The sequence below is a fragment of the Parasteatoda tepidariorum genome, chromosome 7 (assembly GCF_982258835.1).
Source record: "Parasteatoda tepidariorum strain Cologne lab strain chromosome 7, Ptep-v5.0, whole genome shotgun sequence".
NCBI classification, from domain to species: domain Eukaryota; kingdom Metazoa; phylum Arthropoda; class Arachnida; order Araneae; family Theridiidae; genus Parasteatoda; species Parasteatoda tepidariorum.
In genome coordinates, this window is record NC_141761.1 from 70,663,582 (window position 1) to 70,689,628 (window position 26,047).

Genomic DNA, 26,047 nt, shown 5'->3' on the forward strand with positions numbered 1-26,047 from the left:
CTTAATAATTGTTATAAAATATTTAGGTAAATATATTAAAAAAAATAATAGAATAAAATGTCAACTAATTAAATTTGAAATAAATTAGTTGAATATACTGAGCTCAATAACAATTTATCTAAATAAATAGTCTTTGTAATTAACTGAGAAACGTAATATAGCCTGATTAATGTAAAATCAATGTTTTCAAAATCTTCGAATATTCGAGTGTGTTTAATTTCCTATAGTCGAATTTTTAGAAAGAATTTAGCGTTTAATTTGTTAATAAAAAATGCTAGTTCCTATTGATTTTTTCTATTAGTTCTAATTTTAAGTGATTCATTAGATTTTTCTTTCAGTTTACTGTGAGAAATACTTCGGACTCAGTTACAACTTGGTGTCTCCGAAGACAAATAGACCACCAAACTAATCATGCTTTGGTTTTTCACATACCCCATATTCCTGAAAAAAGACAATATGAATTAAAATCGTATTATTTATGTCCATAAAAATAGAATGCTGACATTCTTTTAATTTCCTCAGAAAAAAAGTTTGTGAAATTTTAAGTTTCATTTGAAATTAATCATCGTAAAAAGTAGTTGGTTTCATGGAGTAAAATTTCAATACGTTAGTGAAGTAGTATTTCAATACGATGGGCAAAATTTTAGGAAGTGATAGTATACACCCAAGCAAACAATTTTTATCAAAGAATGCATGGTCGAAAGCAAAACGCAAAGGTACTGGCGCATTTGGAAAGTTGTTTCATGCAAACGTGAAAGCTCCATTCCTGTTGCGAGTTATTATTTGCATGTTATGGAAAAAAGAAGAGCTCGTATGCAAATTTTCGACATGATTCATACATAAAAGCTACTGATTCGAGAGTGCATTGTTAATCGCGAGAGTAACGCATCTCAAGATGTTGCCCTTCTCTAAAAAGGAAAAAGCCGATACGCATTCTGTTTATGGAACTGCAAATGGAAATAGCTTACAAGGGAACCTAGGGAAGTGTGACTCGCCAATTTTGAAATAAACTAGTGGGATGTATGCCTTATGAGGAATAATTTTAGGGGGCAACATTCGTTTCGGCCCATAGAGGGTCTTATGAGAGATAAAAAATAATTAAGTATGTAGAAAAATCGGTATTTCACTACTTCAATGCAGACTATTAGTTATTGTAATTATCTCATACTCCAATTAATTTTGTGGTATTTTCACGTACAGTGAAACCTGCCAAGTTGACCACCCTTGTAAGTTGGGCACCTGCATAAGTTGACCTCAATTAGCAAGAACGGAATTTTTCCTTTATAATATAAAGAAGCAAAACCTTTGTAACTTGACCACCTGTCTATCTTGTATGTTGACCACTGAAATAAGTCAATTTTGTCTAGGAGTATTATGGAATTCTATTCTAAAACCCTCATAAGTTGACCAGAAAAAAAAAATTCAGAACATTTTCTGTCATTTTGGCAATGTGTGTTAAAATTTCTCTTGTTTGGTGAAATAGTGTAAGAAGCTAATCTAAACCCTTTTGTGAGTTGACCATCAGGTGTATAATATTTGTTTTATCAAGCCTTTAGGTTGCGTTATTCAATAGTGATATCCTGTCCGTAATTGTAATGATTTTCCAAATTTGTCCTTTTTTATCTATTTATTAAACATAACAATAGGAACACTAAACATAAACACAAATAAACATATAATTTTCCTGATTATGCATTATATATTCAAATCGGATTTTTCCGATTCCACGAGATGTTTATCTCGCCAGTACAAGTTTCATTCTGATTGAATTCTCCCTCGGTTAGGGAAGACGCCTAGTAGAAATCCCTTTAGTGGGGATTTAACCTTATTCGTGGCTTCAGTTGCCACATCCTCCGGCCCCGAAAGAGAGTTCAAAAACAATTTACAAATACAATTTAAAATTATACTAATACTAATTCTACATTAAACTACCAAATTAACAATTCACGACATAAATAATGAATCATACAAAAATTTATGAAAACAATATCAGAAGAAAAAAACATAAATTCGAATTAGAATAAAGACAGTCACTTATTCATAATCAACTTGTAATTTGTTACTCACTCATTTGATGCAATTTCTAAATTATACAATAACTGTACTGGGCGTCTTATGACCCCTGAAGACGTTTTCACAGAGACTGATCTTACCTTGCCATCTCGACCCTTGTGGCATTCAAGAATTCTTCCTAACTTCCAAAGTTGTCTTGGTATTTTCTCGTCACCTATTAAAACTATATCATTTACATTAAATTCAATGTTTACATTTACATATTTGTTGAAATTTGCACCTTTTAACAGAAGAAGATATTCCTTTTTCCATCTTTTCCAAAAACTATTTAGAATCTTTTCCCTATACAAAAATCTTTTTATCAAATCCCTTTTACCTTTAAATAATTCAAAATTTGCATTACCTGACCAATTAGGTAAGGCTGTTAATCTTCTTCCAGTTAAAAAGTTAGCAGGAGTGAGAGGGAATGGTTCATTAGGTTCATTATAAACATACGTTAATGGACGCGAATTAATTATAGCTTCAATTTCTGCCAAAATAGTTTGCAATTCTTCAAATGATTTCCCTAAAATTTTCTTTAATGCGAATTTTGTTATTCGAACTATTCTCTCCCAGTATCCTCCCCACCATGCAGCACGTTCAACGATGTACTGCCACTCTATACCCTTTTTGCTAAAATAGTTCTGAACTTCGAGTTTATTAATGTTCATGTATAGTCTCTTGAGTTCAATGTCAGCACTTTTAAAAGTTAAAGCATTATCAGAGTTTACAATCCGGCAAATGCCTCTTCTGGAGATAAATCGTCTGAATGACAAAAGAAAATGTTCTGTACTTAAACTCGACACAACTTCTAGGTGTACTGCTCGCGTTACAGCACATGTAAATAATGCGATGTAAATTTTATCATGGTCCTTTGAGTACACAGGACCAGCAAAGTCTATGCCTACAACTTCAAATGGGTTGGCTTCACAAGTTCTATTTGCAGGTAATGGAGCAACTACCTGAATTCCATGTTTAACTTTAAAGCGTCTACACTTAAAGCACTTATTCAAACAAGTTTTAACAGCTTGCCTCCCTCGGATTATCCAAAATCGTTCTCTCAATTGTGTAAGTGTATCCGAAACACCAGAGTGACACAAGTTTTTATGTTCTTTAAATATTAAGAGTTCTGTAAATTTTGTCTTATTTGGGATGATAATTGGGTGCTTTGATTGAACATCGAAATCTGAATTTTGTAACCTTCCTTTTAAGGCTATTAAATCATCAGCTGACAAAATTGGATTTAAATCGTATAATTTCGAATTTGGATGTATGGGACTATTGTTTTTTAAATCCAGGTATTCCTTTTCAAATTCAATTCGTTGCACAACTTTAATCCAGTAAGTTTCCGCGTTGGTCAGTTCACTCGCTGTGATTGCTCCTATCCTCTTTTCGTGCGCTGCCTTACAGTTATGAATGAAACGAAATATGTATCCTGTAATTCTGAAAACTTTGTTTAGGTCACTATAATTATCAAGATTCAGTAACGGCTGAATAGATACAGTTTTTAAATGTAAAGTTACAACTTTTCGTCTCTCTCCTACAACGTTATGCAAGTCAGGACAAGAGGCGCTTTCATCGTATGAGATATTCCTTTCTTTTAGCCATGGAGGTCCCGATAACCAAACAGTATCGTTTAAAAGAGCTTGTGCATTCATTCCTCGTGTAAATTTATCTGCAGGGTTATCTTTTCCGCTACAATGATGCCAATGATCCGGATTGGTTTTTTCCTTTATTTCTATCACTCTGTTTCTAACAAACTGCTTCCAATCATCGGATTGTCCCTTGATCCAGTGTAGGCAAATTGTGGAGTCTGTCCAGTAAAATATTCTTTTCTCATTTAACTTAGAGAAAGTGTCTTTAAGATAACTTCCAATTCTTGCGGAAATTAATGCTCCCATTAGCTCCAACCTCGGTAAAGTAAGCTTCTTTAAAGGGGCTAGGCGAGATTTAGACATTATAAAGCTCGTAATATTGTTCATCCGGAAATAAGCTACAGCCCCATAACACTTAGGACTTGCATCGGAAAAAATATGAATCTCTAATGACTCCCAATCCAGTTCTTCGAAATATTGCCTAGGTATTTCCAAGTTTCGAATTATCTTTAATTCGTTATACCAATCAAGAAATGTGTCCTTTATTTCAGTGGGAATACACTCATCCCATGAAATGCCCTTTTCCCAAATCTGTTGTAACAAAAGCTTTATTCTGATACTGAAGGGGTTCATTAGTCCAATGGGATCAAAAAGCATACCGCCTGCTGCCAAGATAATTCGTTTAGTTATCGCCTTGCACAATCTAAGTTTTTCAAACTGTCGAATGTCGAATCTAATGTTGTCCTCAACATTGTTCCAGATAAGTCCCAAAATCTTTAAAGGTACGCCTAGTTCTTGAGATGTTTCTCGGCAATCTATAAAAGCTTGTTTCCATGCTTCGCCAAGAATCGGAGAATTTGTTGTCCATCTACGTAGATTCATGCTAGCTTGTCCAAGAATAAATATCATCTCCTTACTCAAACGAAGGGCATCCTGCACGTCAGAAGTTCCGTCGATCATATCATCTACATAGAGTTCATGGAGCATTTCACACGCTTCACCATAGTCTTTGCGATATTTCTCTATGTGTAATCTTATTGTTGCTGACAACAAAAATGAACTACACTTAACTCTAAATGTAACCCTTTTGTATCGAAGAATTTGGATATTATGATTGCTGAGATCGAGATTAGGACCCTTTTCTTTTATCCACAAAAATTTTAAAAAATCTCTATCTTGTTCTGCGATCCCTACTTCCAAATATGCACGCTGAATGTCAGCGCAAATCGCAATTTTGTGCAATCTGAACCTCAAAATAATTTTTAGTAAATCCGGGTTTAAGTTTGGACCGCAATCTAAACAATCGTTTAATGACAATTCCCCTTTACCCTTTGAAGATCCATCGAAGACTACCCTAACCTTTGTACTGTCCTTTTGTTCGCGTACTACAGCGTGATGTGGGAGAAAATAACCTGTATTTATATTTTTATCTAAATCCATTTCTACCCTTTCAACAATTCCTTCCCGTACGTGCTCATTTATGATCTCATCGTATTTTAAATATAATCCCTTATTCCTCTCGAATATTTTGTTTAAACTAAATAAACGACGTTTTGCAATTTCATAATTACTATTCAATTCTCTATTATCCGCCCTCCATAATAATCGAGTTTCGTATCTTTTATTTGAATATGTCGTATTTTGTTCAAACGATTCCAAAATTTCTTTGTCTGACGGAGATAGTTCTTTATCTGCATTTATCCCGATTGCTTCCAATGACCACAAATTCTTAATCCTATCACAATCTAATTCTTCATTTTCAACAAATAAATGATTAACTGGCACCTCCGGTGAATTGGATTCCTTATCCTGTCCTTGTAGTAAAGATCCAAAAATACTATCCACTGCGATCAATCTTTTACTAATTCTTACGTTCCTTTCACCTAAAATTTGTGATATGTAATCCGAACCAATTAAAACATGTATTTTATTGGAGGTACTAACATCAGCTAATTCAATCCCCATTTCTATAGCAATATTTCTAACCCATTGTGACGGAATGCTAATTTGTGCCGAAGTAATCGAGTCAATTACCACCGCTTGTATTTTTATTTTTCGATTTGAATTTTTTATACTTTGTAATGTTAATTCGACCACATCATATGTGTGCTTTTCTGCGATTTCATTTCCGAATGTATAAATAATTAGTGATTCTTTATTAATCACTTCTAAATTTAATGACTCAGCTATTTCTCTTAAAACGAAAGATTTATTCGCCCCTCCGTCTAACATACAACGCAATTGAATATTAACTCCTTGTTTTGTTTTGCTTTCCGCCGAAAAAGTTTGCAATAAGATCGAATTACAAGCGCTCCTCTTTATTTTATTTTCTTTAGAAGAAAGAGAAATCATAGACGATATAGCATTTTGAGTTTCTGGGATTCCCCCTTTCCCCCCTTGCACGGCGTCAACCGCTGGCGCCGAAACATTTTTTCTTTCATTATGTTCGTTCCCATTACAAATTAGAGAGTTATGAGAAGAAGAATTACACTGTTTGCATTTTTGATAATTCCTATCACAAAATTTACTTAAATGATTTTGAAAACATATAAAACATAAGCCCTTAGACATTAAAGCTTTCTTCTTCTCAAACACATTTAACAAGCAATCGTGACTCATATGATTTTTAGAACAGAAAATGCATTTTAAATTATTCACATGCCTATCAGAATAGGAAGTATTAAAGTTTCGCTTTGAATTGTAATTTGTTTTCGCGTAAGAGTCAAATTTATGAGGGTGTGAATATCGTTCTTCGACGTGTGTAGCTAAAACTGCTGCGCTAGATTTATTGCCTAAATAATCATTCCTTTTGGTGTTCGAATAATGAGGCCTATTAGGGTAACTTTGATCTGTTTTAATTTTAAATGAATAATCTCTAACAGTTGCATTTTTAGGATTCGCTAATAATAATGCTGCTTCTCTGCAATTTACCTCATCTTTAATAAATTGAAGCAACAAAGAAATATCGAATAATTCATCTGTTTTACGCAGTGCCGTAAACCCCTCGGGGCCCTGGGGCAAAAAGTTTTGGCGGAGGCCCTTTCAAAAACTTTCACTACTCCACCTCTAATCGTGCTTTAGCTATTTATGTATCATGTTAGCGAATATGTTTATGAAAACAAGTTATTTGTTCGCATATAAATTGGATAACAAAACATTGTAAGTTTTCCACATGGCAAAATACAAAATTTCAGCGAAATCGATTAATCCTGAGAAATTAAATTTAAAAAAAGTCGTACTTATAAAACTCAATTTCTCAAGAACTAATCAACCAATTTCGCTCAAATTTTGTATTTTCCATGTGGAATTAGATACTTTAAAATGATAAAAAAAAAATATGCCTTGCGATTCAAAAGTTTTCAGACTATTATTGTCCCGCAGTGGACTGATCGTTTAGACACGGTTCCCAGCAGATCACCGAAGTCAAGCATCACTGGCTGCTGTCAGTGTGCGGGTGTGTGACCACTTGGATCAGTCTGCGTATGGACCGAGGGTGTGCGGCATTGGTCCTCGTTAAACTGTTCTAACATAAAATGCTCGACTTCACGTGCAGGTCGCCAGGCTACCGAAGCGGGGGTGCCATCCCCTCTGCAGAGGATCAAACCTCAAGGGATGTTTCCCAGACCGTCGCCAATAGCCTATTGTGTAGCACTAGTGCAACGTAAATGATCAACAACATCAGACTATTATTAAATAAAAAATACTAAATATTTACTAAAAGTTATTTTTTGCATGGCTCTTATCTAAAGATAACTCCATGCAAAAATTAGATAAAAGAATTTTATAATAGTGTGCAAAACTTTTTCAATTCCCTTAACATTTGGGGGTCCAAACTTTGGGTAGCTCACCCGACCCAACTATTGGGACCATATTTCCCAGATTACAGCTACCTATATTACGGGGGTTAGAAAATCGAATCTGTTGAACAAAAGTTATGTTTATTCAGGGAAAGTATGTTTTTGTGTCTGATTGCGTAACTTAAAATAAAATATCGTGCACTAATTAATTTGCATATTTGAAGTCACACCCACGAATTATTAAGATGGAGTCCTAGAACGTGAAGATCCGATCATCAAATTAAAAGTTTTTCAGGATGGTACGTTTTTGGTTCACTGCACGTAAATGTTACCAATTTACGGCATCTCACCGAGGAAATATGACTAGGGGAGAAAAAGGCTATTCATGTTGTCTCCTCTTGTCAGTCCCCCATGCCCACAGTAGCCTCCTTTTCCTCTAAATATAATGCTAATCATAAAATACCAATTTTATAAACCTCTTTAATCCGGTTACTATACCGGATTCAACAGGTTTAGGAAGGTCTTTTCAAGACAAAATCATTATAATAATTAAAATTATTTTTTAATTTCAAATCTAAAATTTTTTGATAGCGTTATGGAAACTGAAGGAAATTATAGACTTTTTTTTCTATCGGCACATATATCCACATTTTAAAAAGTCCTAATTGAAAAAATAAACAGAAATTTTTTCTCTATATACATCGATTAACAAAAAACAAAGTTGCTTTACTCCAATATGGACAGGTCCCTAGAAAATATAGCTATATTTTGAAAAGAATTCGTTCTTGAATATTTGGCCTATGTATTCATGACGCATGTAATCATATCTCTGGTTCAAAACTAAAACGACACTTCTGCACTCACTTCTCATTCAAATAACATGAGTGCAGAAGTGTCGTTTTAGTTTTGAACCAACGATATGTGGCAAAATTATGACAAAGAGTAATAGTTTTTTTTTTTTTTTTTTTTTTATGAAAGAAAAATGAGAAAAAAATCAAAGCATATTTGCTAATTAAAAAAAAAAAACTTTTTAATGGTTTGTCATGGCAATGAATTTTAATTGCTACGGATTTCTAAGCTGATGTTCATAGCTTTTTTATTAAATTAAATATGATTTTTTTTAATATAAAATAAAGATTGCATTTCATTTTTTAATGAAAACAAAGTTGTTAAAAACCCTAAAAATTCGAAGTTCCAATTTAAAAAATTTAAAGGTCTTAATAATTTAAAAAATATAAAATCAGAACAAAATCCATGCACACAATAAACAGTAAAATTATCAATTAAAGTACTATACAAATCAAATTTTATATACGAACATAAAAAAAAGCAATTTTTATGTTACCATTCTTATAAAAGAATTCTAACAGTATATAAATATAAAATTTAAATGTATTAAATGAGTTAATGCAAACATTTACTTACCTCCTTATAAATAAATTTACATTTGGTTTTCTTGTTTTCCAAAGAAAATTTTTATTAAGAATGGGAATTATTGATATCACGATTTATGTTTGAAAAAATGAAGTTGCAAATAATTTAAAAAACTCTTAATTGAAGTTAAATTTTAATTTCAAAAATTGAACAAAACAAAAGGTAACAGAAAATTTATATCTCAATTAAAAATAGTTAATTTAAATGACGCAATTAAATGAGTTAAAAACTGGAATTTAACTGCAACGTTTTACGTTTGTCTCAGAAAAAATCTCTTGACAAAATGACCTAAGTAAATGTTAACAAGAGTCATCCCCTTGGATCCCTTAAAAGCTTACATCTGTTTTCCTAGAACATCTAGATAATTTCTAGTTTAAGACAACTTAAGGGACATATAGATGGTACTGTAAATATATGACATTTTATAAAAGCACAAAAGAGCCCAGGGTCATAAAAATGTTTAAGGCAATTTAAAGAAGGAAAAGGTCATTTTCCCATGGTGTAAAAGGAGATGGCTATTTTTTGAGGAGTCAGATAACTGTGGGTCAACTCTGTGGGGGGTATGAAGGTTTTAACACCTTCATACCACCCACAGTCAAAAGATGCTTTCAAATTTAGTCTCAGTGTAGAATGCATTTTTCAGGATGCAAAACAGTGGTGCTTATTTTAGTTTTCTAAACACTTGTTATGTTTTTTTATGATGTGCTCCTCTTCTCTTTTCGTGATTTTGTTTTAAATTTTTTTAATAAATTAAAAGTTGTGATATGTAGAAAAAAATTGAAACAAAACCGAAGCATTTTTCTTGGGGGGTGATTTCTATTTCAATTTGAAAAATAGCTATCAAATTGGGAAAAAAAGTAATTTCTTTTTCTGAAATTCTCAATTCTGTTTTACTTTATTATTGCGAATGTCAAATTTTCGGAAGGGGAGGCTAAAGTTTTCGATTTTGGAAAATAGCTTTAAAGTCGAAAATAAGAGTTAAATATAAATTTCACTCGACTTTATTCTTGCGAATGTCTGAAATTCAGAAGGGGTGAAGTATATTCTTCACCTCCTCACTTTAGGAAGAAAATAAAATTTTCTTTTTGAAAAATAGCTTCAAAGTTTTTTTTTTTTTAAAAAAAAAAAAAAAAAAAACAATTTTACTGGACTTTATTATTTCAAATGTCTAAATTTCTGAAGATACAAAAAGTTTTTAGCCCCCCTTACCTTATATCAGAAGAAATTAAAGTTTTCTATCCCCTTACTATAATTTAAGAGGAAAATGAAGTTTTTTATTTGGAAAATATCGTCGAAGTTGTGAAAGAAAACAATTTTTTTCTTCTAAAATTTTCAACTTTACTTGATTTTATTCTATTAATGTCTAAATTTCAGAAAATGAGAAGCAAATTTTTCGCCCCCTTACTTTTATTTCAAAAGAAAATAAAGCTTTCTATTTGGAAAACAGATTCAAAGATAACATTTTTTTTTTAGTTACCAATTTTTATTATTTTTTAACACTTTGAAATTTCAGAAGGGGCGAAAAACTATGTTCGCCCCCTCATTACTATTTCGGTAGAAAATAGAGTAAAAGTTGGAAATAAAATACTTTTTCTACTTTTACTTTACTTTTTCAAAAGTCAAAAAACATATTAATCGCCCATAACAGAATAACTTGATGTATATCTTCAAAGCTGAAAAAGAATAGCCTTTTTTTTCCTCTAAAATTACCTATTTTACTAGACTTCGTCTTGGCGAATAACTAAATATCAGAAGAGGCAAGACACATAAATGTTAGAGGAATATAAAGTTTTCTATTTCAAAAATAGCTTCAAAATTGAAAAGAATCCTTTTTTTTAAATTACTGATTTTACTTGACTTTATTTTTGTGAGTGTCTAAATTTCAGGAGGGGTGAAACGCATCGTTTGCCCCATCATCTAAATTTTAGAGGGACCCTCTGCCACTGGGTCTGACGCAATCAACTACATGCAGCTGTGGCCTTTCCCCTGCTCTGCAAAGCGTGTTTGTTCTTTTAAGAAAGGGAAATAATTTGTGAAAAGGTGTTTTACCGTTTTTTACCCTTCCCTTTATGTTATAGTAGGTACGCTATTACAAAAAAGAAAAATTTCACCAACACTATCTTAACACAATTTCTTTCCTACATATGTATAATTAGAGTGCTTTATTTTGAAAAAAAAAAAAAAACATGATGTGGTCTCTTCATATGAGGCCCCCTTGACCGTCGGGGCCCCGGGGCGGTGCCCCGGCTGCCCCGGCGTAGTTACGGCCCTGGTTTTACGTTGCCGATTAAAATTTAAATTTAATTCCTCGGGTAATTTTTGTAGAATTACTGGGCATAGAAGATTACTATAAGTTCCTGCAGCTACTCCTAATGATTGTAAAGATCTAATTTGGATTTCTATTGCGTCATACATTTTTCTTAATCCAACAATGTTATTACAAGATTTAACAGGATCTATTAATAACAGTTTATGCATATGTGTTGATATTATAATATCAGTTCGCCCAAATCTATCTTTCAGCAATTGTATTGACGCGTCATAATTTTGATCCGTAAGTGAAAATCCCGATACTGCACTTAATGCAACTCCTCCTAGATAGGATTTTAGATATGTAAACTTTTCTATTTTCGATAATGAAGCATTATTGTGTATTGCAACTTCAAAAGAATTCCAAAAATCTAAAAAATAACTACAATCACCGTAAAAAGTTTGAATATTTAGTTTCGGGAGTTTGACAATATTTTTAGTTTCGTTTTGAAGGTTAGAAGTATTTTGCACGTTATGTGGTACAAACTGAACAGAGTTATTTACATTTGCCGCGACATTAGTCTCGCTTATCTGAATTACACCTTGTGGTTTAACAATTAAATTCTCTAAATTCCTTTCTATTTTCGATTTCGCTTCAATACCCTTATCTTTATATTCTTCACTTAAATCTATTTCAGCTGCCATATCCTCTATTTCAATTTTTAACTGCACTTCATCATCAGCTTTAATTAAATCATTTAATTTTTCTGTGAGCTGAGATTTTAAGCTCAAAAGCTCATTCACTTTCATTTCTTTCGTGTATTCATTCGAAATTTCAATTCCTATCGTATTTTCTATCTTAGTTAAATGCTTACTAAATGAAATTCTTAACCTTTTTCGTTTTTCCTTAATTCGTTCTAAATCCATTTTATATATCAATAAATTGGAACAAAGAAAAATGGACCTACCTCAAATCTCAGCGTTTCACTATCTGAAGATATTTTCATCAAAAATATTTATTCCGTTCCAATGAATGTTCGTAATTCATAGATTCCTCGTAATAGTTTCATAGATTCGTAATTTATAAATTACCACAATTTCCTAATTCCATACTAGATAACGTCCGTTGGTCACCAAATTATAATATTTGTTTTATCAAGCCTTTAGGTTGCGTTATTCAATAGTGATATCCTGTCCGTAATTGTAATGATTTTCCAAATTTGTCCTTTTTTATCTATTTATTAAACATAACAATAGGAACACTAAACATAAACACAAATAAACATATAATTTTCCTGATTATGCATTATATATTCAAATCGGATTTTTCCGATTCCACGAGATGTTTATCTCGCCAGTACAAGTTTCATTCTGATTGAATTCTCCCTCGGTTAGGGAAGACGCCTAGTAGAAATCCCTTTAGTGGGGATTTAACCTTATTCGTGGCTTCAGTTGCCACAAGGTGAAACTGTAAGGGGTCAGCTTTTGACCATTTCTTTCATCCGTTCATTGAAAACAGGTATGTTAGTTGAAAAGTTGCTCTTCCAGTCACAATAGTGAGCATTTGAATAAATTAATGCTCTGAAATATGCTTTGATCTTTTATTTATGGTCTTTGATCTTTAAGGGTAGTAAATAAATTTTAAAGTGTTCAAATAATTTTATTTTGTTAAAGTTTTCAAATTACATGTTCTCGTGTTCTGATATTTTAAGAAATTATATTTATTAAATGCTTCACAAGCATAACTAACGAAATAATTTTCTTTTTAAAAAATTAGTTAAATATTAGAATTATGTGTATCAAATTGAAGTTCATTCAGGTTTAAACGCATTTCTTAAGATATTCATTTGCATATTTTCTGAATAAATTTTTTAAGTCAAGTAAAAAAAAAATTAAATTTATAGCAGCGAAAAAGTAAACAATGACCCACCCCCTCTATAAGTTGGCCACTTGTCTAAGTTGACCACTAAAACAATGCACCACAAGTGGTCAACTTACACAAGTTTTACTGTACTATATAATGCATATTTATTGTCAAAATTGATTTCGAAAATTTTATATAACTGTAGTTTTTTAGAAAAAAAAATTGGCATTTAAAAACAAAAAAAATTTGGCATCAAATTTTTTAAATTTCTTTTTTTTCACGAAATTTTCCAATATTAAAACTAGTAAACAGTAATAAATTTCATTTATATGAGAGTCGAAATATAATACGCATTTTCCCAAACTGATGGAATTTTTTGTGAGTATAGCTTATGTAACATCCAAAAATGTGATTTATAAATAAAAATTTTTTTTTCTTCATATTGTTAGATCTTGCAAAAAAATCTGAAATAATTTATGTGATTGCATAAAATTAAATTGCATTTATAAAAATGTTTTCAAATTTGTTTGGCGGGAAATTTGAACTTAAAAAATGTTTAATATTTCAAATCGATTTTTCTCATAAAAGATCAACTGTACTGTATACACAAAATTGATATGTCAATTAAGTGAATTGCAAAAAAAGATTGAAGTGATATGTCACTAAAGTGGAAAATCCGTTGATACCTATGACCTGTGAATTGTTCAATATTTTGTCAAAACATTGCTATCTTTATAATATTATTTTTATATCTGATATCCTAGCTAATTTTTGAAATATTTAACTTTAAAAGTTGGCATTAGTTAGGACTCGTATAAAGATAATTGTATGAATAATATTTCAAAAATAGCAATGTTTTGACAAAATATTGAACAATTCACAGGACAATTTTTTTAATAATATGTTAATTTTTTGGCAAAAAATTTTAATTTTTTTGAAACTTTTTTTTTCTCATTTTTTTACCAGTTGTGCAATAAAAAAAATTATGAAAAAAAATGTGTCTATTAAAGTGACAAATACTTACAAATTTTGTTTATATAGTACGGTTGACCTTTCAAGAAAAAAAGAAAATCATTGAAAACTGAAATATTTTTTTAAGTTCAAATTTCCCGCCAAACAAATTTGAAAACATTTTTATAAATGCAATTTAATTTTATGTAATCACATTGATTTTTTCAGATTTTTTTGCAATAGTTAAAAATATGAAAAAACTTATTTTTATAAATCACATTTTTGGGTGTTGCATAACCTTTACTCACCCAAAAAATTCTAAAATTTTGAAAAAGACCTTGGCGCCAGATTCAGAAAAGATGCGCCAGGTTCTAGTGTATACTTCAGAGCGTAAGGTGATTAAGAATCTACGGGGTTTCTCGAGTTGGCACGTACTACTTTGCATTTGTCTTGCGTATGCGTAAATAAATTAGAACTTCTTTGACGCAAAAAAGGAAGCTCGATTTAGAATGGATTGTTTTTTTTTTAAAAAACTAAAAGAAAAAGAAAGCATATATGGCATAATTAAATTGCATCACTGTTTCGTCACTCATTATATGTCGAATTAATAACAATCTTTTTTTGCAATTCATCGAAAAAATGAATCCCAATAATATTTTAAAAATTCTGCTCGAAAGTTTTGATTGTCCAGAGTACAAAAACATAGTTTCTGATACAAATGAGGAAGAACAAAATTTTGCTTTGTATTTGAAAAATTTACTGGAAAGCGCAATTGATAGTACTGTGCATTTCGATTGTTATGAGACGTTGGGTTATGAAGATGACTCAAATGAGATAAATCCAACAATTGTTGAGGAATATTTTGACACTGACTACGAGATTCATACAAGCGATTCCAAAAAGTCTAAAGTTTCGATAGATGACGACTACAAAAAGAATGCTGTATCATTTTGGAGAGGAAAAACAAGAAACTTGAAACTAGAAACGGTTCAGCACAGGTAGGATTGTAATAAAAAATTAGTCATGGCTATATGATACGAATTTTATTTATACAAGAAAAAAACATATTATTTTAAAAGTTAACAGTAAATTCGATATTTTTTAGAAACAATTAATATAAAAATAAGATTAACATTCATTAAGAAAGTCATATTTAATCTAATTCTACAGCAGGGTTTTTGTATTTATATATGTGTGTACATTATTTTTCATGTAGGTATAAAAAAGTGTCATCAAAGCAGCAACTATACAGGTGGGAAGCACAAATTGAAAACAATGGAACAAGATTCGAGAAGCTGCTAAACATTTCTACTAGTGTTTTGGATAAATTTAAAAGTGCCTTGGACTCTTCAATAGCGATTCACGATGTAAATATTAAAAAGTGGGCTTGGAAAGCTAGAGATGAGGAGCATTTATCGCCTCACCTGTTCACTGCTCTTCAAACTGGTTGCATAATTTTAAGAAAAGTCATCGAATTGTTTCCCGTAAAATAAATAAGTTTGTCACCCAAAAACAACTGAACTCGAAAGATGATTTACAGATTCAATCTGATGAATTTGTACAGAAAGTTAAATTTGAAATCGATTCAAGGTCTGAAGATTCTCTTTACAACTCTGATCAGTCAGGATTTAATTTAGAAATGCACGCTGGACGAACTCTCGCATTTAAAGGGGTTCGAACCATCGAATCTATAGCTCAATCTCTTAATTCTATGACTCATAGTTATACAATTCAGCCTACTATATCCGCTAGTGGTAAATTAAAATCTCCTTTGTTTATCGTTCTGCAAGAAAAAGATGGAAAATTTGGGCCTATCGTGAAAAAAAATTTGTACCAAGCAGAAAATATAGTGGCATTGGCTTCAACATCAGGAAAATTATCTTCCAATCTTTCAATGAAATGGTTTGAAAATGTATTTCTGCCAGAAGCAAATAAAGAGTCAGTTTTGTGTTTAGATTCGTGGTCAGGGCAAACAGAAAAACAATTCGAAGAAGTTGACACGGGTGACAAAAACGTTAAAATTTTAAAAATTCCGGCGGGCGCTACTAGGAAAATACAACCATTAGATGTATATGGCTTTCGCCCTTGGAAAAACTTGGTCAAATATTTTTCAGACATTGTTATACTACACGATTATGACGTTAATTTGCATTTAAGGAATAACGTTCTCAAGCTTCAATCTTTGACTTACAATCAGTTTTCCTCTCCCAGATATATAAACTTATTTAAATATGCGTGGTACAAAAGTGGTTATCTTGTAGAAAAACCACCAAAATTTGTAACGCCTGTTGACTTTTGCTTTAAAAACATTGACTTTAACTGTAGCTCTTGCGTGAAATTGGCAATAATTAAATGTTCGTGGTGCAAAATTGTCCTCTGTATGGACCACTTTTTTGACCCACAAAACAAAAGAACACCACACTATTGCAAAAACTTTGAAGAATAATGTATTCTACATTATAAATTTTATGAAGTGCGCTATCTATTATAAATTATATAATGTGTTTTTTTGTTATTTTAAAGATTTGCGTTACTATTTATCTTTAATCAGATGGAAAATGAATTAATTGCAAAATATTTAAATTTTGAATTATATGACGTATATAAGAATATCTTTATGATAACTCATTAATATAGCTGAAATTATAGTTGCAATTTAAATATTCTTTGAAAATCAGAAATTGTTATTTATTTATTTATAGTATATTTAGAGTCACGTTCTTTAAATGAATTTATTATTATATGGCCAAAATTGTTAATTTTTTTATGAAACTCTGAAGATTGTATATTTATTCATTCCACGAAAAAAATTTTCTTTAATACACTTATTTTATAAACGAAGATCTACCTTAAAAATATTTATATAATAACTTTTGTCTCATTATAAGCTAGGGAACAAAACGTATTTTTTAAGTATTGCCAAAATACTGTTTAAAAAGGAACATCTTGTATATTAAACATTGATTTCTGGAAAATACACTTTTTTTTAAGACTGATTTTTTCAAAAATGTTTTCTTATATTTCGACTCTCATATAAATGAAATGTATTACTGTTCACTTGTTTTTATATAGGAAAATTTTTTGAAAAAAAATTTTTTTTTTAAAATTTGATGCCAATTTTTTTTTTTTTTTTTTTTTTTTTAAATGCCAATTTTTTTTTTCTGATAAACTACAGATATATAAAATTTTCGAAATCAATTTTGACAATAAATATGCATCATATAATACGTGAAAGTACCGCAAAATTAATTGGAGTATGAAATAATTACAATAACTAATAGTCTGCATTGAAGTAGTGAAATACCGATTTTTCTACATACTTAATTATTTTTTATCTCTCATAAGACCCTCTATGGGCCGAAACGAATGTTGCCCCCTAAAATTATTCCTCATAAGGCATACATCCCACTAGTTTATTTCAAAATTGGCGAGTCACACTTCCCTAGGTTCCCTTGTTAGAGACTCAACAGTTGTACGGAGAACAATTTCCTAACAGACTGTTGCCCAACCGTAAAACATTTCAGCGCTTGCACCGACAGTTGTGTGAGACGGGATCCTTTCTTTCAGCCAGGTCGGACGCAGGTCGCGCAAGGACAAACGGAATGGTTGAAGAAGCTATTTTGGATATGGTGGCTGATCAGCCAAGTACAAGTACGCGAGAGGTGGCTAGACAATAACAAGTATTGCAATCCACAACATGGCGAGTATTGAAGGATGAACGTTTGCAACCTTATCATGTTCAACGAGTCCAGGGACTGACTCAAAGGGATTATCCTAGTCGTGTGCAATTTCACCGCTGGTTTCTGCAGAATAATGCTGTAAATCCTGATTTTATTGCAACTGTTCTTTTCACGGATGAATGTACCTTAACGCGTGATGGTGAATTTAACACCCACAATCAGCATGTATGGGCAGAAGTAAATCCACATGCCACTTTTCCACATTCGCATCAGCAACGTTTCTCTATCAATGTTTAGGCAGGAATAAGCGAATCAGCGACCATTCACTCGGTCCGTATCTTCTGCCACAGTTTCTTCGACTACCACAGTATCTTCTGCCACAGTTTCTTCACTTGACAGGAAAAAATACCTCGCGTTTCTGCAACAGGTGCTGCCAGACAAGTTGAACGACGTTCCTCTACACACCCGGTGGGTAATGTGGTTCCATCAGGATGGAGCACCAATTTATTACGTACGAGAAGTGAGAAACTATCAGGTCGTAACCTTTCCAAACCAATGAATTAGGAGAGGTGGTCCTATAGCTTGGCCACCGCTCTCACCAGATCTTTCATGTCTCGATTTCTTTTTGTGGGGACAGCTGAAGCTCTTATGTATGAGAATCCCATTGAATCTGCAGAAGAACTTGTCGCCAAGCTTTCGGCAGCTGCAGGGGAAGTTCGCGATATGCCGGGTGTGTTTCAGAATGCTCGCCAATCTTTTCTTCGCCGTTGTACTGCTTGCATAGCCTCTGCCGGCCACTGTTTTGAACACTTATTACAATCACATGCCATTAAATTTGCTTTTATAACTTAAATTCATCGTTCTTTGTGTGTTTCTGCCTCATATAAGAATATAACTTTTGACGCCCTCTAACGGTTTTGCGGTTTGTTTTCGACCATGCATTCTTTGATTAAAATTGTTTGCTTGAGTGAATGTAAAACCATTAATTATACACAAAAATGTAAATATTGAACATCAAATACGTAAGCGTACACGTGTGTGTAGGCGGAGACAGTAGAGAAACAGGCTTTATAAGTTAAGACGCATTTTGTTTGATAACACACCTTGGCGAATTTTTTGGTGTTATTTTGCAGCAATAGGCTAAATTCAAATTGTAATAATAAAAATAAGTAACCAACTACTTTAAGATGATGGAATGAGGTGGCGAATTATGGTGAGGCTTAGGTACAGGTTTGTAGAGAGTTCAATTTAACGCCCAGTGTCGTATGTAGCTTATGGCAACTGCTCAAGGATACCATATCCTTCGAGAGAAGGCTTGGGCATGGTCACCCAAAAGCCACGACAGCAAGATCGCTATTTGTCCATTATAGTGACGATAGCGTAACAGAGGGGCTACAGCTTCTCAGCTCTCTCGTGACTTGTGTGCAGTCACAGGAACCCGTGCATCAAGGGTCACTGCTTCCAAGCGACTTCATGACAGAGGGTTGTTTGCAAGAAGACCTGCTGTTTGCGTCCCACTCACTTCTACGAACAGGAGAGCCAATTCAGCAGAGAGCATAGAGATTGGAGTATGAAACGTTCTCTTCACCGATGAGTCCCGGGTTAGCCTAAACACCGATTCTTGCCGTAAGTTCATATGGAGAAAACCAGGGACCCGATTTTTACCCTTCAATGTTCATTAAGTTGACCGTTATGGCTGTGTAGGTTTAATTGTCTGGACAGGAATCATGTTGGAAGGCCGCCCACCTCTCCATATCTTTAAAAATGCTCTATGACTAGTATGAGTATCTTAGAGCCCTATATGTTCGCTTTTACAGTTGGATACTGAGTTCATTTTAATGAACAATAACACGAGGCCACACGGAGCTCTTCTGGTCGACGAGTTTCTAGAGAGTGAGGATATTCGCCGGATGGACTAGCTAGCCAGATTTCCAGACCTCCATCCTATAGAGCATGTCTGGGACTCTGTGCGGAGGGCAATTACAATTTACTACCCCCCTCCGAAAACCATCCAGGGAATAAAAACAGCGTTACTGAGCGATCGGGAAATTGACACAAGAAATGATTAGATACCTTATTTTAGGGACGAAATCACACTGCAAGGCCTGAATATAAGAGGACACCACACCCCCTATTAACCTATTTTTTTTGTTTATTCTCGAACCGCTGTTTTATACCTTCCGACTCCAACGAGTGTTACACACGATTATGCGTGTGTAACACAATTGTTGAACAATTATTGGTTTTGTATTGTATCAAAGTATCTACGTATCAAATTTTATTAAAATAGGTCCAGTAGTTCTAGAGATAATCGGCCAAGTTTGCAAATTATCTTAATTTCTTACGCCAGTCTAGAATATTTATGAGTTGTTTATGAGTTTTTATTATGAGTTGTATTTTTTTGTTATTTTATATTTAAACTTGTCTAAACGTTTGAAAATTTGTTTTTAATGCTAGACCTGGCCATTTATGAAGTATATAAAATAATAAGAATAGCAATTTCAACACATAATAAATTTTCCACTATTAAGTATCATAAATTTAAAATATGAAACTCTTATATACTTTTGTTGCTATTTACTTAACGCTAATTGCCTTTCCTGTGCATTAGATCTGTGCACTACAAAAAGTGCTGTTCGCAACAAATATGTTAGAAAATACTTATATAAAAAGTTTGTACTTACTTGACGGAATTCATGCTATTGTAAAAAATTTAGTAAAATAATATTAATGAGTAGAATGAAGTTAAAGCAAATCAAAATTATAAATAAAAGTAATAATATTTCTCTGTATCTCTTAATCAAAGAGTAATTCCACAAATGAAGTACCGAGCATTCTTTTTCTTTTTTATTTACTGAACATTTTTAATGGCGTTTTATATTTCCATATGCTATGTGTCAAGCTAATATTGTATCAGGCCTCTACTTTTATGTTTAAAGACAGAAAGCAACTCATGAAATAGTTATTGAAATTAATTGAAATATCAAAAGAAATTGTATCAAATTATAATAAAAAAACGAAGACGATAGCACAAAGGTACGATAAATTAAAGGACGATCACTAATATGTTTAAAAAATGATGAAGCAAAAATGGCACTTATGAAGGTTGGAGACCCTGCATTCAGTGCAATATTTACCATAGACTCATGCCATTTGCAAGACTGTCAAATTTTTCAGCTCAATAAATTAAATATATTGAGACATTAAAAGTCGCTGCTCCATTAAATCGATTATATTTTTATCACCTGAAGTTTTCTGAAAGGAGAGTGATTAGCTATCATTGCTCTGCAATGAGCATACCTAAAACAAAATTTAAATCAGGTCAAAATTTGATTTAGGTATAAAAAATTGGCTGCTTTTGCTATAAGCATCTTTCATTTAAATCGCTTCTTGATTTTTTTAAGGCGTGTTGTTATTCATAAAAATGGACTTGGTTCCCAAGAGCATCTTTGAACTTGCTTAGGAATTTAAGTCTTAACCCATTTCTGGGGAATTCTTAGAAAGTTCGACACTTTCGGAAATAAAACTTAATTTGAAATCTTTTATCAGAATCTTTATTTGAATCAGAATAGCATTTTTTAAATATTGATTTTGTAGGCCTAATTAATACCTTTTACAAAGAGTTAACAAGCCTTATGCAGTATTCGACTGAAGGTTAAATGACATTTTAATTTTATTTTACAGCCTTCTACAGCAGCTTTATAGCTTTTTAAAACTTTATGTCAGCCTACTTTTGAAACTGCCACTTTCACTTTGTGTTTTTACCAACTAGGCTTTTTAAAAGAACCCAGACTAAGCAATATAGTTTATGTTATTATTAATTCAGAGAAAAAAGGAAAATGATAAAGTCCTACTTGCTCATTAAAGTCTGTTTAAATAGATTTTTCCCTGAAACTTTCTTCTCTGTTGTGTTGCAAGATATATTTTAAGGAAATTTCCTACCAATTGTTCATTCACTTAAACAAATTGCAGAAAAATAATGAACACTAACCTCATATATATAGGTTGAAAATGACCTATTTTATAACGACAGAAAACCGAATTTTTTCAAAATATTTCGTAAATCATTCCTTATGCACGTACTCCGGAAACTCTTTTAACATTTGAGAAGTAAAAAATTGAACAGGAGAGCCAATTCAGCAGAGAGCATAGAGATTGGAGTATGAAACGTTCTCTTCACCGATGAGTCCCGGTTTAGCCTAAACACCGATTCTTGCCGTAAGTTCATATGGAGAAAACCAGGGACCCGCTTTTTACCCTTCAATGTCCATTAAGTCGACCGTTATGGCTGTGTAGATTTAATTGTCTGGACAGGAATCATGTTGGATGGCCGCCCACCTCTCCATATCTTTAAAAATGCTCCATGACTAGTATGAGTATCTTAGAGCCCTATATGTACGCTTTTACAGGGGTGGAGTTGGATACTGAGTTCATTTTAATGAACAATAACACGAGGCCACACGGAGCTCTTCTGGTCGACGAGTTTCTAGAGAGTGAGGATATTCGCCGGATGGACTAGCTAGCCAGATTTCCAGACCTCCATCCTATAGAGCATGTCTGGGACTCTGTGCGGAGGGCAATTACAACTTACTACCCCCCTCCGAGAACCATCCAGGGAATAAAAACAGCGTTACTAAGCGATCGGGAAATTGACACAAGAAATGATTAGATACCTTATTTTAGGGATGAAATCACACTGCAAGGCCTGAATATAAGAGGACACCACACCCCCTATTAACCTATTTTTTTTGTTTATTCTCCAACCGCTGTTTTATACCTTCCGACTCCAACGAGTGTTACACACGATTATGCGTGTGTAACACAATTGTTGAACAATTATTGGTTTTGTACTGTATCAAAGTATCTACGTATCAAATTTTATTAAAATAGGTCCAGTAGTTCTAGAGATAATCGGCCAAGTTTGCAAATTATCTTAATTTCTTACGCCAGTCTAGAATATTTATTATTCTATTTAATTTGTTATTATGAGTTGTATTTTTTTGTTATTTTATATTTAAACTTGTCTAAACGTTTGAAATTTTTTTTTTAATGCTAGACCTGGCCATTTATGAAGTATATAAAATAATAAGAATAGCAATTTCAACACATAATAAATTTTCCACTATTAAGTATCATAAATTTAAAATATGAAACTCTTATATACTTTTGTTGCTATTTACTTAACGCTAAATGCCTTTCCTGTGCATTAGATCTGTGCACTACAAAAAGTGCTGTTCGCAACAAATATGTTAGAAAATACTTATACAAAAAGTTTGTACTTACTCGATGGGATTGATGCTATTGTAAAAAATACAGTAAAATAATATTAATGAGTAGAATGAAGTTAAAGCAAATCAAAATTATAAATAAAAGTAATAATATTTCTCTGTATCTCTTAATCAAAGAGTAATTCCACAAATGAAGTACCGAGCATTCTTTTTCTTTTTTATTTACTGAACATTTTTAATGGCGTTTTATATTTCCATATGCTATGTGTCAAGCTAATATTGTATCAGGTCTCTACTTTTATGTTTAAAAGACAGAAAGCAACTCATGAAATAGTTATTGAAATAAATTGAAATATCAAAAGAAATTGTATCAAATTATAATAAAAAGACGAAAACGATAGCACAAAGGTACGATAAATTAAAGGACGATCACTAATATGTTTAAAAAATGATGAAGCAAAAATGGCACTTATGAAGGTTGGAGACCCTGCATTCAGTGCAATATTTACCGTAGACTCATGCCATTTGCAAGACTGTCAAATTTTTCAGCTCAATAAATTAAATATATTGAGACATTAAAAGTCGCTGCTCCATTAAATCGATTATATTTTTATCACCTGAAGTTTTCTGAAAGGAGAGTGATTAGCTATCATTGCTCTGCAATGAGCATACCTAAAACAAAATTTAAATCAGGTCAAAATTTGATTTAGGTATAAAAAATTGGCTGCTTTTGCTATAAGCATCTTTCATTTAAATCGCTTCTTGATTTTTTTAAGGCGTGTTGTTATTCATAAAAATGGACTTGGTTCCCAAGAGCATCTTTGAACTTACTTAGGAATTTAAGTCTTAACCCATTTCTGGGGAATTCTCAGAAAGTTCGACACTTTCGGAAATAAAACTAAATTTGAAATCTTTTATCAGAATCTTTATTTGAATCAGAATAGCATTTTTTAAATATTGATTTTGTAGGCCTAATTAATATCTTTTACAAAGAGTTAACAAGTCTTATGCAGTATTCGGCTGAAGGTTAAATAACATTTTAATTTTATTTTACAGCCTTCTACAGCAGCTTTACAGCTTTTTAAAATTTTATGTCAGCCTACTTTTGAAACTACCACTTTCACTTTGTGTTTTTACCAACTAGGCTTTTTAAAAGAACCCAGACTAAGCAATATAGTTTATGTTATTATTAATTCAGAGAAAAAAGGAAAATGATAAAGTACTACTTGCTCATTAAAGTCTGTTTAAATGGATTTTTCCCTGAAACTGTCTTCTCTGTTGTGTTGCAAGATATATTTTAAGGAAATTTCCTACCAATTGTTTATTCACTTAAACAAATTGCAGAAAAATTATGAACACTAGCCTCATATATATAGGTTGAAAATGACCTATTTTATAACGACAGAAAACCGAATTTTTTCAAAATATTTCGTAAATCATTCCTTATGCACGTACTCCGGAAACTCTTTTAACATTTGAGAAGTAAAAAAATTGACACAAAAAATAATGCATATGCTTAAACGAAAGTAATTATAGAAAATATTGTTGTTACCAGGAAAATGCCGACTTGAATTTATTTTTAAATATAATTGTTAAAATCAGTGCAAAATCATACTAAAATATTGAGAATTATGAAATTAATTAAACTTTCAAGAAAGCATCGTGTATGAAATTTGATTTTCGTGGCAGTCATAGCAAAATGCCGTATTATTTGAAAAATGATGAGTATCGTATTTATCATTATTTATATAAACTTCCAAATTTGGGTGCTCGACTTCGCGCGCAGGTCGTTGGGCTACCGAAGCGGGGGTGCCATCCCCTCTGCAGAGGATCAAAATTGTGATGGCATGTCTTCGGATCATCCTCAGGGATGTTTCCCAGACCGTCGCCAATAGCCCATTGTGCAGCTCTAGTGCGACGTAAATCAACAACATCAACATCAACATCCAAATTTGGTGAGAATAATGTCACAGAATAATGTCATCGCACAACCTAGCGTACCTTTCTTATATTACTTAACACTAGCGTACATTAGTTAATGCTAATTAGTTGTCTTATAGATGCTTATTATTTAGCTCTGCTTAATGGTTGTAATTTTGTTGATGTCTTTGTTTACAATACATCAACGCGAATTTTTCCCACACCGTTGTTAATATTGGCAATTGAGAATCCCTAAAAACTCTATTACATACCCTTAATGTGGTACAAAATTCTACGAGCTGCGAAGTAAAAAAAAACTACATGAAATGTATTAAAAATTTAATTAACCGAAACGTAAGTTATATTAGAAATATTATTAAATATAGATGTAAAATTTAAGACAAAATACGCTTCAAGCTTTCGTACTCATAAATAAAAGATTAATTTTAATTTGAAAAATAATTAAACCAATATAACTAAAAACTAAATAAAATTCTAAATGCTCATACCTCTTCTTTATGTACGCAAATCAAACCATCTTTGCAATTACAATAAGCAAAGTGTTTTTGGAATTCGCTTCCAAATTTGGATTAACTTCAAAATTTTGGATTAACTTCACAATTTTCTCCTAAAAATTGTAAATATGTAACTAAAAAGGAAATACTTGCATACAGACATTATTTTGTGGAACTGCCTATAATATATATATATATATATATATATATATATATATATATATATATATATATATATATATATATATATATATATATATATATATATATATATATATATATATATATATATATATATATATAAATAAATTCAAGAAAACACGAAGATAGTTAAGAAAAACAATAAGTTTCACAAAAAATTTGATAAAAAACAATGGATCCCCAACTGAAGTAATAAAATTTTATATAAAATCATTGAATTAATCGTATATTATTGTGGATATATCTACTAAACATTTTTTTTGTTAATTTTTATAATTTTCTCATGTGCAAATCCATTTCAGGTAAATCCATTGCCAAAATTATTTACTAAATAATTTCTTTGTTAATTTTTATAATTTTTCCATGTGCAAATCCATTTCGGGCAAATCCGTGGTTTCAATTATTTGCTAAAAATTCCTTTACTAATTAATTCCCTTTGTTAATCTATACAGTTTTTCCATGTGTAAATAAATTTCTGGCAAATCCGTGGGTAAAATTGTTTCATAAAAATTTCTTTATTAATTTATAAAATATTTCCATGTGCAAATCCATTTCGGGCC

General features: G+C 31.9%; 1 long non-coding RNA gene across 1 annotated transcript; it reads right to left on the reverse strand.

The window, feature by feature from the left end:
- Positions 1–7: 7 nt before the first annotated feature.
- On the reverse strand, positions 8–25,348 carry LOC147807238 (uncharacterized). Its single transcript, XR_015435568.1, has 4 exons — positions 25,281–25,348; positions 22,907–22,921; positions 20,308–20,322; positions 8–441 (listed from the first exon to the last, which is right to left on the reverse strand). It is a non-coding gene; the product is annotated as an uncharacterized LOC147807238 (long non-coding RNA).
- Positions 25,349–26,047: the final 699 nt, after the last annotated feature.